The following is a 12,646-nucleotide window of genomic DNA, read 5'->3' on the forward strand; positions in this document are numbered from 1 at the left end:
CTCTGACTGGAAGGATGGTCACTAAATGATGTTCAACTTCTTTGCAGAACAAAACACCAGTAAATGGGAAGTGATACTGTGCAAGTTAACATCCACTGCAGCACTTGCATGAAAATTTAAATTTTTTAACATTTTTTACTACTTCACCCCCCCCCCAAAAAAAACAAAGCAACAAGAATTCTGCGGGTACTTACAGTCAAGGTTTGTTTGTTTTGTTTTTTTGAGAAGGAGGTAAGGTAATCTTTGCTGAATACAGTCTTCTAAAACATCCACTCTTCTTTGTTTCTGAAGTCAAAGAAACTTATACTGCTTCAAGTCTTTTCATCGCTGACCTTTACACTGCAGTTATTGAATACAAAGACTTTGCCCATCAGAACGTTCAGATATTTAAGAAGAGTTAAACATTACACGGTTTGGGAAGTGTCTGTTCCAATATGAGATTTTTAGCCATTGGTATTAATATAACAGGGGTTTTAAGCAGGAAAAAATAATTATTTCTACTAACAAGCGCTGTATAAGCATTTTAGTGGCATGATGGTTCATTCTGTGACTTTAAAGCCTGTCACAGTCATTTTTTAATTACAAAGGAGGATTACGATCATCTCCACTGCTGACACCATAAGGCCTTGGCCAAGGGCACCTATTACATGCCTGATGGGTAACACAGTAAAGTATCTTGCGATGGAAAAGGCAAGTAGTATAACTATGAGAAAGATGACAGGTTTAATAAATTAAACCATTTTTCAGACAATCCTATGAGTTTGACAACAAGGTAGTTAAACCAGAATAAGAATTAGGCTGCATTTAGTTTTGCAAAGATGCTTCAGTTCAGTATTTTTTTTTTTTTCAGCACACCCTTCCCTTTCCAGCAGCAAAACCTTTAATCTCACGTTCTGCCAGGCTGTAGGGTTTTAGTTCAGCTCCAGCTAAAACAATGAAAGAAAACTTTGGTTTTCACAAGGAGACCAGTGTGGAACAGCAAACACTTTCATCTTATACGCTTATCACTAGGCTGGGTGATATGACAATATACATATCGTTTGGACGATAGAAAATGTCTGTCATTTCATATGAGGCTCCATGGTTTATGCCATAATAAGGTGCTTTACTGCAGTATTTTACATCAAGACGCGCTTTACGCTATGCTCGCTGCAATACATATACAAACATGGAGAAAGACACTAGCAGACGGGTTTCAAAGCAGGATAATTCAGTAAGATATAACCAGCCAACCAAAACTGATGAGCTTGTTTATAAAAGAGGGGAAATTTCTGTCGCATGGATGCGGTTTGATATAAAAAGACTGACGTGGAACCTACAAAAGACAAGCTCACAGTCTCAACAATGGACTCCGATACAACTACCAGTAACTCATTTTATCACCTGCGCAAGAATCAGAATAAAGAATACAGAATAAATAATAGAGTCAACGAGCAAAAGGAGCATCAAATGGTGGCTTTTCCCCGTGAAATGTCATACAGCCATAGTTCGCCCAGATGGAAGGAGGTCACTGCTGCCGTTGCCAAGCACATCTGACAAATAACTGATGACTGACACAAAATTACACAAACAATCTTATATTGTTATGTATATCGTTATGGGGATATAAAATGAGCTATATCATGGTATGAGATGTTGGTCATATCGCCCAGCTCTACTTCTCATAAACATTTCATTAAAGATAATTAAATGTATGGCATTTCAAAAGTCAATCAATCACTGAATTAATTATAAAAAATATGTTATTCTTTTGCCATAATCAAGCAGCTCAGTGATTAGGTGAAAGTTGTTAAAACTGTTTGTGTAATAGTTTGTGCTATATTCATGAAGACGTATTTACAAAACTGATAGGTTGAAAAGAAGTGCTGATAAAGGAGATTTTTCTCCTTCAGACTCTCTGACCCACAGGCAGAAACTGATAGCCGGCAAAAATTCAAACAGTGTTATCGCAGAACCACATTTATCTGTGAAAAGTCAAGAGACGCTGGCTGAGTGGAATGATAAGAGAAGAGGCAATAAAACACTGCCAGTATGAGACACAATAGTGCACAGTCTTTAATGCAAACATGTTTATGACTTTTATTATGTGTACTCAAATTTAAGCACAGACCTGCAAAAGCAACAGCTGCAATGTATCAGATTGTACTTAACTTTTTGACGGATATCTTTGCTGCCAACCTCTAACATTTTGAGCACAAATGAAAGGTAAGAAAATACACTTATTAAACAGGGGCACCTTGTCACCTGATGTTTGTCTTTCACTGTAAACAATCCACTGTAGAAATGTAGGTGGCATATTTTTTATTGTAACTAGAACTTGAAGTGCTTTTTTTTTTTTTTTTTACCTTTAACACACTGCAAAGAACAGGAAACACACACACAACTGCCAAAGTAATAATCTCCTTATTGTCTTCACCAAATAATTCAATTACATCGTAGTTTAATATGTGACACATACCAGCAGTAACAGTCTGGAAAGATTAAAAAAATATAAAGATACGTAAATATACATGTTACACTACACTTATCTGAAAGACTCGACAACCAGCAGTCAGTGTATGAATAGAAAAAGCTTTTCTCTCAACTTGACCAATATTGTGGCGACCCTAGGAGGCTGAAGAAGGGGCCACTGATGCAGAGGTAAATAAGAATTTTGGAAAAATAAAAATTCTACCACGTAGACAACATCTTTCCAGGGATGAGGAAATCCAGAACTCATTGGCCACTCTCCTGATGTGTTAACATGGTTCTTTTTTAACACACCTGATTGAACTTGATGGGTCATTATTCAGGACATTAGAATAGGCTTTTGGTTGAATTTAAACAGAATCTGTAGTTTTAGATCAGTAATCATCTAAAACTTTCAGAACAGTGGCCCTCGAGGTCAGGAGTTGCCAGTTCCTGGACTGTTCCCTGGGGTTTGGTAGTAATTTCAGCATGACAATGCCCGACATTATTCTGCACAACTTCCAAGAGTATTGTTTCAAAGACAGAGTGGATATTCTTGTCTGTCTGCTATCAGACTTTATCCACTGAAAACATAGAGCATCACAAAGAAAATCAGGCAACAGCAATGTGCTGCTTGGCATTGGAAGTCATATTCAGCAAGAATGGACACACGTTTTTCTTGCAAAATGTCAACAATTAGTGTCAATATCAACACAATATATGCTTCTAGTTTTTGTTTGTCTTTTCTTTTCACCAAGACGTTTTCACTTCATACCAAAGAGCATCATTGTTGCCTCAAATAACTATGTGGTTTAAAGAAATGCAAGCAAATGGATGTGTTTAAGATGGTCCAACCAGACCATTGCCTGCTGCTGGCATCATGTGAGGACTAGCATAAAACCATAGCTTTGACATTGTTTGTTAAGTTGGCATACAGGTACAAGTGAATGCATGCTTTTTTCTTTTTTTAAATCAATAATAAAAGACTGGTCACACTTCTGTGAAATAACATCATGGGCTGCCGTCACTGATTAACAGCCCCTCTCTTTTTGTTGTGACCGGGGGGGAAAACACACTGTGTTAAACTTTAAGCTCATAAAACCTCTAAATCTCCCTGCAAACAAGCTGTGCGAGGAGGATAGATTACACAGGAGAGATACTGCTCATTATCTGCATGACTCTAACTTTCATTTGTTAAATACGCGTGTCATGTTGCAGAACTTGCATTGAATCTGGACAGGCTGTAGGGCGAACATACACGTTGATGAAAACGCCAGAGCACCCCACCCAAAACACAAACTCAGAAGAGTTTGTTCCTCTGGATAAGTTTAAACAAAGTGCAGGGATGTGTAGTCTCCAATTTCACTTTCAGCATTCATTTAAGTTTCTACAGATAAGTGTCTACAAGCTCCAACTGGTTTTTGGAGCCAATTTCCTCATATGACAACAACGAGAAATGAGTCGATTCCAGTTAATTAAATTCTAGTGTGGATTCACGACACGAGGAACCCTCAAGTTTGCCAGCACAGTGTCACAGCCACGCGACCGCCAACTGGACAAAGAAAAGAAATTCCAATACAATAGTTATTATAAAGTTACAAACTAAAAGAAACACACTGAGCAGTATACAGGTCTGTTTTAATGGACTGCTTCCTTTGGACAAAACTCACACAAAGAGTTAGGAAAAGACTGTCAGTGCTCGAACAAACCATGGAAACTACAACAATAAAGAAGTCTACATATGTGTGTGTGTGTGTGTGTGTGTGTGTGCGCGTGTAAGATTCTGTATTCCATAAACAAACAAGCAGGGTTTCAACATGGCAAACTAGAGCAGAGGCCACCGCACAGATCTCGGCCAACCACCTTTTCTTGGCACCAGCTTCTCTTTTGTTGTGGTTCCCGTTAAAAAGAAAGAGGTCCGTACTCCACCTCTTCCACAGGGCCCTAAACCGCTGGCTCGCTGTGCAAGAACGGGATTTATTGTAACGTGTAGAATCAAAAAAGTATGTGCCGATGCTGCTGATTGACACTGTCACCAAATTGACAGTTAAACTGACTGAACCGATCTGAGAAATGCTAAGTGCGTTATGAAAGTTCCAACAAACAATGCTTTGATTTGTTCTTGGAGCATGATGTGCAACCCAGACAGACTACAAACACAGGTTTGCTTTCAGGAAGGGTGGAGCGCACTGCAAGATCTTCCAAGTAGCCACCAAAATTACTATGGAAGGGCAATGACAAGTATTAAGCAATTCTCCACATTCACCATTAAATATAAGGTACACTTTATTTCACTGCTTTTTTAGTAAGTGTGCAGTTACTCTTTATGCATGATCAGGAGTGTTTGACTTAAGACCTGTGATTAGGGCAGCATCCACACAGCTTCTCCTCTAACCAAAAGGTGACTTACTGAGAGAAAAGTGTGCACATACAATTATTTTCTAGACTGTTTTTACTAATAAATTTTTCAGATTTTAAGTAATTTTTGTTTAATCGTTTTCTTCCATTGACTGAAAATGACAAGAAACCAACAAATGACAGCCCGACACTGTGTTGGAGATGTTAAAGTGCAGTTTTAGGTTACTCGAAAAAGTTAATTATTCATTACTTCCGTAAACTTTGAGATTACTAGTTAATGCATTTGAAAAGTAACGTTACTACTTACTACTTTACTCTCCCATGTAGATACAAGGAGCACACACTGCACTGTGTTAACTGCATGGAGAGAAATGCCTCACTGTAAAAGCCACAAGCAACAGGATAAGGGATGATGAGGTTATGCTGTGCTGATATGTCCTACCTGAAGCTACAAATATTTTCGTAATGCTGAAGTCCCCTGCGGCTCATCAACACCTTATCAACTGCTTGTTCTCTCATGTAATTAGATTCATTTCCTGGAAGAACCGCACCCCCCCCTTCAGATCTAACTTCCAGCTCAGCTCTCTGTTGTAGCTTTTACTGAGTGCACTAAAAGAAATATGTGGTATGAAATGTAATATTTCACACCATCAGTGTTTTTAAACCTCTGATAGCACAATGATTTCACACAGCAGTTTATCCATCAGACTGATCAGCTGACATAATACATGCAGAAGAGTTTCCTTCCACTGACCTGTGAAGTCAAATAAAAGAATTTCAGTAGAGTAAAAACTCCAATGAGCTTTAACCTGTCTGTTTTATTCTATAAAGTCTAGACGTGGACTGCAGCGGGAAGCTTGGTAAAAAAGGTCCGATACCTGCAGCAGATGACGACGTGCTCTGGCTAACTCGTCTAAAGGTTCTTCTTGCATCATAGTAAAGAATGTAGATTGTCATGACAGCATAAGTATCCTTGTCTTCTTTCCACTTGCATGTGCTGTTTTGCCTACGACTAACTCAAAACAATATCTATGGCAACATGCAGGCAAGGACACACACAGGCACTACATAAACAAATCAGAACTTTACACACAGGCAAACTCAACTTGGGTAATGCAGGAAAGCGCAGTATAATAAAGTCATTTCATTACTGATATTTAGATTGCAATGCGTTACTTTACCTCGTTACCCAAAAAAGTAATAGGATTGTTTGTTGTTTTGTTTTGGTTTTTTTTGTATTTTTTAATTTTATGAAAAAATGTCATGTTCAATATTACTCATACAGTTTTTAAGATGGAAAACTTGATCCAAAAAGTAATTTTTTTCCCTTTATTTAGAAAGAACCACAGGATAAAGGCAAACGCTTTCAGCCATCATCTTTTCTATCACATGAGATTAACAACATGGCTGTTTCAGAAAGCAAAAGAGACGAGTTTAGCCACAAGAACATTTTCCTCATGATCAGATAGGTTAAATCTAGAGTACAGCTTTAGAGCATAGGTGTCGAACTCCAGTCGTCAAGGACCAGAGTCCTGCAGGTGTTTGTTGTCTCCATCCTCCAACACACCCAACCAAAATGCATGAATAATATAACAAGAAGCTGTTGGATCCGTTTGATTTGAATCAGATGTGTTGGTGCGGGAAACAACAAAAACCTACAGGGTACTGGCCCTCGAGGACTGGAGTTTCAAATGTACTTGTATATGTAGACTGGAGATGCTGGAGATCAAATCTTCTTATTGAAAGACAACCAGTCAACCTTCTGAGCTACGGGGCATCATTATTGAGGCTTTCTAACTAAAATAAACCAGCATGTCTCGAGGTAGTTATTGGGCCCTCCAGGGACAATGTTTAGAAACACTAAATCAAGGGAGTAAAACATTTATTTTTAGCTATGGAGACAATTTATAGAACATAATAATAACCTGCCAACCATCAGTCACACAGGCAGATTAGTAGGTTATGGTAATATGGGATAATTAGATGTAACTACATCTCTATTCATGACTCACAGCATCCAAGCAAGAAATGATTGCCCCAAAGGTGAAGAACAGTATAGGAAAAACATGATTTGTCACTGTACACAAAGGTATGTTACAAAATGATGTCAGAGTGATCCCCCAGCGGAAGCCCAGGAGAGGTTTGGTGAAAGCAGCAATCACATTAGCGCCACTAAAAAGTCACCTCAACACAAATTACAAGCCGGCCACAGGACACATATAACATGTTCAAAGAATGAAACGATGCAGATTTGTGAGGAAGAGCAGTAAACAATAAGTAGATTGATTAAAGTCTTCCTCTGCATTTAGTAGGACTGATCAGCAGCTCCATGTAATGCTGACTTCATGGTCTTTTCAACACTGTGAAAGTTAAACGGGCTTATTCAAGAGTGACAGCAACAATAACTTATACTTAATAGAGATTTACGTATCTGGGCCTGAGCCAACACTTCTATATCTGGCTAATGCAGTGCTGTGTTTTCTGTTTCAAAGCTGAACTGCATGATATCATACCAATGCATTATTCATGTGTAGTAATTCCATTTAACTTTTCAGTTGCATTTGAGTAATTACCTGAAAATAATCCAGCACAGTTGGATTATTTGCAGGGGTGGGGTTTTTCTTTAGAAATCCTAATAACAAGGCTTTTCATTTGGGGTTCAGAATGTTCCTCTGGCCTCGGCAGGACCCACAGGGTCCCCGCTAGTTCAAGCTGCTGTGAAGACGGAGCAAGTCTCTCTCCATTTGGTGACAAATGTTCTGGTGTCACAAAACTTAAGAAATGTAAACGAGTTATTGATATGAATGACTGTTGGTCTGGTTTGCTGACCCACTCACGGGTTTTCAGAGCAGCTGGCTGCTCGACAAGCTTAATTTCTTCATTGTTATTTTTGTGCTCTTTTTCTTGTTTCAGTATTGTGGAAACGGGTCAAGAACATTGTCTTTAAACAAAGAGGCCATGCACAGCCCATGACAAAATATGACATCAGTGCATAGAAAAAAAAAACAAAAACACTGCAGGGGAGCGGGGGGGGGAACGACATCTCCCAGGACATTTTACTCAGAAGTGCAAGGAAGCTGATATTCGGCTCATTTAAGCCAAAGCATTGTGAGAACTTGCTGCTGACAGTGGAGACATCACAGATGAAGCTCTTCCAAATATTTCCAATGCACAAGTGATTCATTTACAAGCTTCTACTTTGCTTAAACAAAGTGCGGTGAAGTGGAGCCAGATTCGGAAACTGTTTCTAAACTTTGAAATGAGCAAAACTTGTGCATCTACCAATATAAAATACTGCCTTTTTTCTTCATTCAGTTCACTTCAGAATTTCAGTTTTAATTTTAGTTTTAATTTAGTTCTTGATGATTGGATCTACTCTCTCCAGCATTTCCATTAAAGTCCCACCCCAACAGATTGTTATGATTAAACACGAAAACAAACCAACAGATACACCAAGATGCTGTACAGGCTGCCAAAAATAACAAACAGCTTCCTACAACACCAGTTATCAGTGGCATCCAGTGAATGTTAAGTATCCTTGTATGTTTTGGTCAGCTCTCTGACCTGCTGGCTGCACCAGAAGCACACTGGGAAGGACCAGTCATGATTATGAGACAAGAAGGGAAAAGACACAGGAATTCACTGCAAGAGAAGCACAATGACAAGCAGACCCAGAGCCAGACATCTCACTCTGATACCAGCTGGTTACCGCCAGCAGCAGATTAAACAGCAGAGCTCATGGCAGTTGGGGGCAGTTGGTCTTATTTGCCTGTGTATCTGTGAGCTAGTTCAGCATAAAGCCACCTATTGTCAGCAGAAAACAGGTTTAAGGCTGAACATAATGTTGGACTCAAATCGTGCAATCGCTTTTAGGCGGGCACATAAAGAAGAGCATGTGTGTCAGAACGTCACTTCTGCAGACATGAAAACACAGTAGAAACCCTGAGGGCACTCACTTTCTTCTTCGTTCGCATGAACAAATGATGCCGCTCTTGACAGAACATCCAGCGGGGTCTCCATGCTTGGATACCTTCAACACCGATCAGAAGACAAAATGTCAAAATTAAATGATTCTGTGTGACATTTTACACTAAAACTATCTAACTTGATGGAGGTCAAGTCAATTAGAGGTCCGAAACTGCTATAAGGGCTTACATATTTCTATATATAAATAAAAGGTGAAAACATCTGTTGCTTTCTGCAACACTAAATACTCAAAGTCAGCTTTGCTAGACAGTCAACCAGATATCACAGCGGCTGAATTCCTTACAGTTTGTACAGTACAGTGTGTAGAGCTTATGGCAGCACATAAAATTCTCAGCACATAAAACATAATAATTCTTCACACATATTTCAACTACCATCAAACATACTGTCTTTCCAATTTCATCACTAACAGATTAAATATAAATTTAACTGCTTATACAAAGAAATATCAGCGAACGGGCACGAAACTTTTCAGAGATGATCACGATTCTGGTATGAAAGAGAAAGATTTAAACTATTTCTTCAACACTTTAAAGCTGTAGTTTTGCTCATTTGCTTTGTAATAAAAACACAGCAAGTGTGCTGATTGTGATATAAAAATATAATCTGTTATATATTATATGCTGATTGTGATATAAAAGTATAATAAAATATTAATCCAGGAGCAGAAAACAGTTGAGGTTCATCTGCATTAAAAATGCAAATGTCTTAATATTAGCTAAAATGAGCTGTGATTGTTAACATAGTAGAAAATGTATGTATGTAATGTTCTGGCTCAATTTATTTTAAAAAGGTAAAATTATTGTAACAATATATGCCAGTGACTTGAGCTAACAAGTTAATAAGTATATTTGACATGATGCTGCTGACTATCTGAGTTTTCACCTGTGAAGATTTTTGTCTTCATGGTTTGTTGCTTCACTGACATGTCAAGATGTATATTAAAACATTTTTAAGACACAAATAAGCAAATAACATGAACATTGAAATGGAATAATCAACAGTCTTTAGTTTGGATCAGTTGGTTGTCTGTTAAAGCAGAACGTCACTAATATGTTCAATAAACTGATCAACCTGTAGTCCTTAAACAGCCAAAACAGACATTTATTTATTTATCCATGACTAGTTGCATAGATTATGTAATAAGACTAACGCCCAAATGACACTTTCCTGACAGGTCTTAACTGCTTCAGCTGAAGTAAAGCTTTGATCCCAAGTGTTTTATTGAAGCATATTCCTGCAGGATGGCCCTCATTGGACAGCAGTTTGTTAGTTTATATTATCTGTGACCTCCCTGTGTATTTTGACACCATTCTTCTAAAATTTGTTTTAGGATTTTTGGGATTTTTCTCCCACAATGTTGAGCCCTCAGACTGGCTGAGCTATGAAAGGTATTTGTGCATTTAAAAAAAAAAAAAAAAAAAAAGTGCCTTTCTCTTCTTTTTCTCTGCATTCCTGAGACAGTATTTGGTATTTTCCAAATAAATAACTCTGTAAGCAACATTACCGAGAAGTATTTATAAGACTTTACACTAAACTGTAAACACTTTCGGGGTTTATTAACAATTAGAGCTGGTAGCAGCTCAGCAGCAGTGCGCGTAAAACTGTTTTACTGGATGGAACCAACAGGAAGGGAATGATTACAGATTACAGGCCTATGGGCGGCAAGTGCGTCCGCCTTTCCTCTCATGAGCAACAGTATTTATATCAGGCCGTCTCTGTGCGTTCCTGACCACGGTCCTTTCAGTTTTGCCTGTCCAGGAAGGATTACAGCAATGGTCGTGAACTAAACATGAAAAGCGCAGCGAGGAGAGAAGGCTTTTAGTGATGGCTCTCCTTCCTCCCTCTTACTTCCTGGAGGATTTAATTATAAGAAATGGACACGTGTAGCCCAAAACATTTGGTTACAATTGGTTTCTTAAGAAAAGTTTGCGATTCCGACAGGACTGCCATGTTTTCCTGAATGAAACTTCAACAAACGCTGTTGTGTGTGAAGGCGGACAAAAGCAGCTGTACTACCGAGCACGCGCAGTCGTCATTTACACGCTGGAATAGTTCAGAAAAGTGGACTGAATCTGTCCCAACCGCCTCAAGAGGAGCGCACTTCCATCCTACAAACACGAAACAATGTCAGACAGACGCAACTTCACGTTTAACAGCACATACCTCCTTCAAGCGCCACTTTGAAACGGTCCAACGTGACAATATCCGCACTGAAATCAATGTACGACGAAGTTCAATGGATATTCCCCACAGACACGCAGAACTGTTTCCTCGTCCTTAACGAGGAAAGACAATAGTAGCAGAGCTGTCGGGACTAAGTTGGTTGTAAACGAGGAGGAGGAGGAGGAGGAGGAGGAGGAGGAGGGAGGGAGAGAGGGAGGGAGGGAGCAGGAATGCCTGGAATGATGGAATTCAGTTCCTAGCAGGTGGTGAAAGTGGAGCGCGCTCATTGGCTGAGGAACAAAGCAATGATATCAGCATACATTATGATAATAGCGCATTGCATCACATGCTCTGAAGGTCGGTGTGCGCATCACTCAGGGACTCTAAAGGTGGGGAAACGTTCAGCAGATGACTGTGGAGAGTTCCCCTTCCTTCAGCAGCAGTGACAGCGGCTCGCGGCAGGGCACTTCAGCCTGGACTGGAGGAAATGTTTAGACACACTCTGACATAAGGAAGGAGGCGACTGACAATAAAACTGGACTTCATCACACTTCAAGCAGCATTTTTATCGCTGGCCACAATGAAGCAGTCATAACTGCTTTTTTTTTTCTTTTTTTTTTTTTTATTTGTATACAACACACTCAAAAATAGAGGTACCAGCTTGTACCTAAAAAGGTACAAATGCTTGTCGCTGGGGGTGTACTCTTTTGAGAGACATTTCTGTACCCTTCAGTTCTGGTCTATTTTTGTACCTTATTAAGTTCAACCTCACCTTTTCAAGTTATGTTTTTTATGTTTTCCACAGCATTAGGCCTGGTCCATTCCACTTAGCAATATTATCTTATCTTTAATCTAGAAATAATCTTCAAAAACTCAAAATACTGACCAGACATACACTTAGTTTGCAGCATCTGACCTTCATTGTCTGGTGTAGTAAATTATTGTTAAGTAGTACTACTGTCATCACTCAACTCTGCTCTAGTTTGTAACATTACAGCCATTAACATTACATTTTTCAATGCTGCAGGTACCCTTATGGCCGAAATGGTACAAATTTGTACTTTATGTCACTTTGAACCCTTTTTCGTACTCCGAAGGTGTGCTTCTGGTCTCTTAAAGACCAGTATTGTACTTTTGAGTGAACATTTCTTTAAAATGTACCTATAGATACAGAAATGTCCTTATCTTGTACCTCTATTTTTGAGAGTGAATAGTCTACATTGTTTTTTTTATTTTCCTCAAACCTACTGTTATTACAGGAAAAATTGAAAACAACTTTACAAGACACCTCTGTAAGCAGGCTAAGCTGTCATGTAGTAATTTACTGCTGGATTGTGGCCTATAAACTGCATTTCTTTCTGTATCAGGGGACGCAATTGACTAAATTGAAGGAGGAAGAAATAAGAAAAATAGAACAAAGATACAAAGTTATTTTCCTCTGTTATCTACAAAGTTGGACAATGTATCCAACCTGCAAAAAAGTTTGCATGAAAAGTGCCGAAGAAAAGTCCTGTGTGTTTTGAACCCACTGTTTGCAACATTTCTGCAGTGTAGAAATAAAACAACATTAAAACATTATCCATAAGATTTGGGAAACAGGATGATTGTAAAGCATAAATATTAATTACTGGTAAAGGGGTATGGACAAAGAAGTTCTACTTCTTCCCCTGTCAGACATGTCAGTTGG

The sequence above is a fragment of the Telmatherina bonti genome (assembly GCF_933228915.1).
Source record: "Telmatherina bonti genome assembly, chromosome: 6".
NCBI lineage: Eukaryota > Metazoa > Chordata > Actinopteri > Atheriniformes > Telmatherinidae > Telmatherina > Telmatherina bonti.